Source organism: Vanessa atalanta, unplaced genomic scaffold (genome assembly GCF_905147765.1).
Source record: "Vanessa atalanta unplaced genomic scaffold, ilVanAtal1.2, whole genome shotgun sequence".
Classification (NCBI taxonomy): domain Eukaryota; kingdom Metazoa; phylum Arthropoda; class Insecta; order Lepidoptera; family Nymphalidae; genus Vanessa; species Vanessa atalanta.
This window is the reverse complement of record NW_025919978.1, coordinates 1-5,000: the sequence shown is the minus strand read 5'-3', so window position 1 is coordinate 5,000 and position 5,000 is coordinate 1. Positions and strand designations below refer to the sequence as shown.

Genomic DNA, 5,000 nt, shown 5'->3' with positions numbered 1-5,000 from the left:
CGTGCTTAAAGCGCGTTTGTGTCTCATATAAATTTTTATAAGAGTCAACCGTTAAAATCTATCGCGTCTAACGCGATCGACGATACGGTGAGACGCTCGTTTCATACTGTGCGTATATTGTACATGCATGCATAAGTTTGTGTGTATTTTATATGCGAATATGAAACGAGAAGAGTAATTGACGACTTCAACAAGTCTCGGTTAGCTCCCTGGTTGATCCTGCCAGTAGTTATATGCTTGTCTCAAAGATTAAGCCATGCATGTCTCAGTGCAAGCCGTATTAAGGCGATACCGCGAATGGCTCAATATATCAGTTTTGGTTCCTTAGATCTTACTCAGTTACTTGGATAACTGTGGTAATTCTAGAGCTAATACATGCAATCAGAACTCTGACCAGTGATGGGATGAGTGCTTTTATTAGATCAAAACCAATCGACGGAGGGCGTCTCGTCCGAAGTCGTTAATTTTGATGAATCTGGATAACTTTTGCCGATCGCATGGTCCAGTACCGGCGACGCATCTTTCAAATGTCTGCCTTATCAACTTTCGATGGTAGTTTCTGCGACTACCATGGTTGTCACGGGTAACGGGGAATCAGGGTTCGATTCCGGAGAGGGAGCCTGAGAAACGGCTACCACATCCAAGGAAGGCAGCAGGCGCGCAAATTACCCACTCCCGGCACGGGGAGGTAGTGACGAAAAATAACGATACGGGACTCTTTCGAGGCCTCGTAATCGGAATGAGTACACTTTAAATATTTTAACGAGGAACAATTGGAGGGCAAGTCTGGTGCCAGCAGCCGCGGTAATTCCAGCTCCAATAGCGTATACTAAAATTGTTGCGGTTAAAAAGCTCGTAGTTGCATTTGTGCGCCGCGCTGTCGGTGCACCGCATCCGCGGTGATACTGACACGTCTGCGGAGCATATCGTCGGTGAGCCGGCGGTAAAACGCCGGTTCAATATCAAAATCCTATCGCGGTGCTCTTCAGTGAGTGTCGAGATGGGCCGACAATTTTACTTTGAACAAATTAGAGTGCTCAAAGCGGGCTCAAAATGCCGCTTGAATATTTCGTGCATGGAATAATAGAATATGATCTCGGTTCTATTTTGTTGGTTTTCAGAACTCCGAGGTAATGATTAATAGGGATAACTGGGGGCATTCGTATTGCGACGTTAGAGGTGAAATTCTTGGATCGTCGCAAGACGAACATCAGCGAAAGCATTTGCCAAAGGTGTTTTCATCAATCAAGAACGAAAGTTAGAGGTTCGAAGGCGATTAGATACCGCCCTAGTTCTAACCGTAAATATGTCATCTAGCGATCCGCCGACGTTACTACAATGGCTCGGCGGGCAGCTTCCGGGAAACCAAAGATTTTGGACTCCGGGGGGAGTATGGTTGCAAAGCTGAAACTTAAAGGAATTGACGGAAGGGCACCACCAGGAGTGGAGCCTGCGGCTTAATTTGACTCAACACGGGAAATCTCACCAGGCCCGGACACCGGAAGGATTGACAGATTAATAGCTCTTTCTTGATTCGGTGGGTGGTGGTGCATGGCCGTTCTTAGTTGGTGGAGCGATTTGTCTGGTTAATTCCGGTAACGAACGAGACTCTAGCCTGCTAAATAGGCGTCGTCATTTAGGTGTGCTCGATTTCGGTCGAGCAACTCACTGGCGGCGTATTAAAATTCTTCTTAGAGGGACCGGCGGCTTCGAGCCGCACGAGATTGAGCAATAACAGGTCTGTGATGCCCTTAGATGTCCTGGGCCGCACGCGCGCTACACTGAAGGAATCAGCATGTTCTCCCTGGCCTAGAGGCCCGGGCAACCCGTTGAAACTCCTTCGTGCTGGGGATTGGGGTTTGCAATTATCCCCCATAAACGAGGAATTCCTAGTAAGCGCGAGTCATAAGCTCGCGTTGATTACGTCCCTGCCCTTTGTACACACCGCCCGTCGCTACTACCGATTGAATGATTTAGTGAGGTCTTCGGACCGACACGCGGTGGCTTCACGGCCGTCGGCGTTGCTGGGAAGTTGACCAAACTTGATCATTTAGAGGAAGTAAAAGTCGTAACAAGGTTTCCGTAGGGGAACCTGCGGAAGGATCATTAACGTAAATTATCAATCTCGAAAGAGTGCGATAATGAACGATAATAAAATTCTAAAACACAAATATCGACGTTCGGAATGTGTCGTTTCGATGCGAGGACGCGATTCTCACTCTCTCTCTCTCACACAGCAGTGTGTCCGAGTCAGAGTCCAGAGTCGTGTAACGCGTCCTATTCTGATATTTTTCGATGTCGATTTCGAGGAAAGTACGATGTGTTAACGCACATCGTCATCTTCAAATAAAATGTATATTTCTTTTTTTTTTTTTTGTACTTTATTTTTTTTTTAACTTTTTTTTTTTTTTTTTTTAATTTTTTGAATTTTTCTCTGTATACTAAAAATAAGAGAAAAAAACGAAAAAAAAAAAAAAAATAAAAAAAAAATAAACTCATATCACTGGCGTATAGAATCGTTCGAGTGATCGTAGAAATTATAAAAATAAAACAAATTAAAAACCATTACCCTGGACGGTGGATCACTTGGCTCGCGGGTCGATGAAGAACGCAGTTAACTGCGCGTCATAGTGTGAACTGCAGGACACATTTGAACATCGACATTTCGAACGCACATTGCGGTCCGTGGAGAAACATCCAGGACCACTCCTGTCTGAGGGCCGGCTGTATAAAAATATAAACCACACTGTTCAATGTTTAATGTCGTAATGTCTATTATTTCGTAACCGACTCAATAGACTGACTGACGTTTCTCGAACATATGACGGTATCCGCGTTCGATGTGTTATATTACGTGTTTAAATATACTTAATATAAATCTCGTTCTCGGTCCGTTCAAATATAACAAATACGATGTGTATGTATGTTTACGTTTACATGCGTGTGTGTGTATATATTATTTATATTTTTATATACGCGTTCGTGTGTACGTTTACGTCACGGAGTTTCGTTATGCGACGTCAGAGAGACTGAGAGCGTCGCTCGTCGCCAGACGAGGAGCGCCCATCTCCGACCTTTCGATCGTTTCATTGAGTTGTTCTCGATCAAAGAGGGTAATCGGAGTTTAGGTGATCTCTTCGTCTCGTGATTATCGAGTACGTGCGTTTCTTTTGTTCATACTCTAATGTCAAAATTTCGAATACAAAAGCTCCGCGATCGTTACGACGTATACGAGACGAACGTGTTTATATGATGTGTAAATAAAGCGCGCTCGCATCGTTGAACGTGATGACATCGAAACATTCGTATATATATATATATATATTGTATATATATCGAGTAGGCGGACTCGACGTCCGAAGAGCGCGTCGACGCCGACGTCGGAACGATCGGAATGAAAATTCTCTCTCGTCTCGACGAAAGCGGCGCCGTCGCGTTGACGGATATCGCGTCTGCCTCGTTTTTTTTATCGTTGGCCTCAGATCAGGGAGGATCACCCGCCGAATTTAAGCATATTAGTAAGCGGAGGAAAAGAAACTAACCAGGATTTCCTTAGTAGCGGCGAGCGAACAGGAAATAGCCCAGCACTGAATCCCGCGGTTGTAACGATCGCGGGAGATGTGGTGTTCGGGAGGTATCGCTTTCTCGTCGTCGCCACTCCTGTCCAAGTTCGTCTTGAACGGGGCCGTTTTCCCGTAGAGGGTGCCAGGCCCGTAGCGACGGAGCGAGACGGCGAGAGGTACGCTCCTCAGAGTCGGGTTGCTTGAGAGTGCAGCCCTAAGTGGGTGGTAAACTCCATCTAAGGCTAAATATTACCGCGAGACCGATAGCGAACAAGTACCGTGAGGGAAAGTTGAAAAGAACTTTGAAGAGAGAGTTCAAGAGTACGTGAAACCGTTCAGGGGTAAACCTGCGAAACTCGAATGAACGAACGGAGAGATTCATCGTCATTCGACGGCGTACGGGCGCGCGCCTCGATGTCTCATACCTCCCCTCGCGGGTGCGTCGTGGGGCACGGGTCGCGTCCGTCGACGTTCGTCGACGGCGTGCACTTCTCTCTCAGTAATACATCGCGACCCGTTCGATGTCGGTCTAAGCGCCGTTCGGGAGTCCAGTCGTCGTGTTCGCGCACGTCTATTGGACCGTGACGGTGGCCGACCGGCCGTCGGACGGTAGTACAAAATCGTACTTATAATACGAATCGCGCACGCGTCTCACGCGCGTCCGGCCCGACGCAAGCGAACGTCGTTTGTCGATGTCCTGCCCGAGTGCGGACGTCGACGCGGCGCTGCTGTCGTCGCTGCCGTGTTGTCTCGGACTGTGCGCGTATCCGTCTGCGATGATTCATTTTCGGGCACTCGCAGGACCCGTCTTGAAACACGGACCAAGGAGTCTAGCATGTGTGCGAGTCATTGAGATATTTATACATAAAACTGAAAGGCGCAACGAAAGTGAAGGCGCGCGCTAACACCGCGCGCTCAGGGAGGATGGAGCTTCGGTCTCGATCGATCTCTCGCACTCCCGAGGCGTCTCGTTTCCAATCCGTGAATGCAGGCGCGCTCTGAGCACAGATGCTGGGACCCGAAAGATGGTGAACTATGCCTGGTCAGGTCGAAGTCAGGGAAACCCTGATGGAGGGACCGTAGCGATTCTGACGTGCAAATCGATCGTCGGAACTGGGTATAGGGGCGAAAGACTAATCGAACCATCTAGTAGCTGGTTCCGTCCGAAGTTTCCCTCAGGATAGCTGGCGTCGATAATTATCAGTCCCATCCGGTTAAGCGAATGATTAGAGGCATTGGGGCCGAAACGACCTCAACCTATTCTCAAACTTTTAAATGGGTGAGAACTCCGGCTTACTCGAACGATGAAGCCGGAGATCTGATGACGGTGGCCAAGTGGGCCAATTTTGGTAAGCAGAACTGGCGCTGTGGGAATGAACCAAACGTAGTGTTAAGGCGCCTAAAAAACGCTCATGGGACACCATGAAAGGCGTTGGA

The 5,000-nt window shown here is 47.9% G+C and overlaps 2 non-coding genes across 2 annotated transcripts; both read left to right on the top strand.

The window, feature by feature from the left end:
• Positions 1 to 206: 206 nt before the first annotated feature.
• Positions 207 to 2,109, top strand: LOC125076532. Its single transcript, XR_007120487.1, has one exon. It is a non-coding gene; the product is annotated as a small subunit ribosomal RNA (ribosomal RNA).
• Positions 2,110 to 2,566: 457 nt separating this feature from the next.
• LOC125076530 lies at positions 2,567 to 2,723 on the top strand. The gene has a single exon (XR_007120485.1). It is a non-coding gene; the product is annotated as a 5.8S ribosomal RNA (ribosomal RNA).
• The last annotated feature ends 2,277 nt before the right edge of the window (positions 2,724 to 5,000 follow it).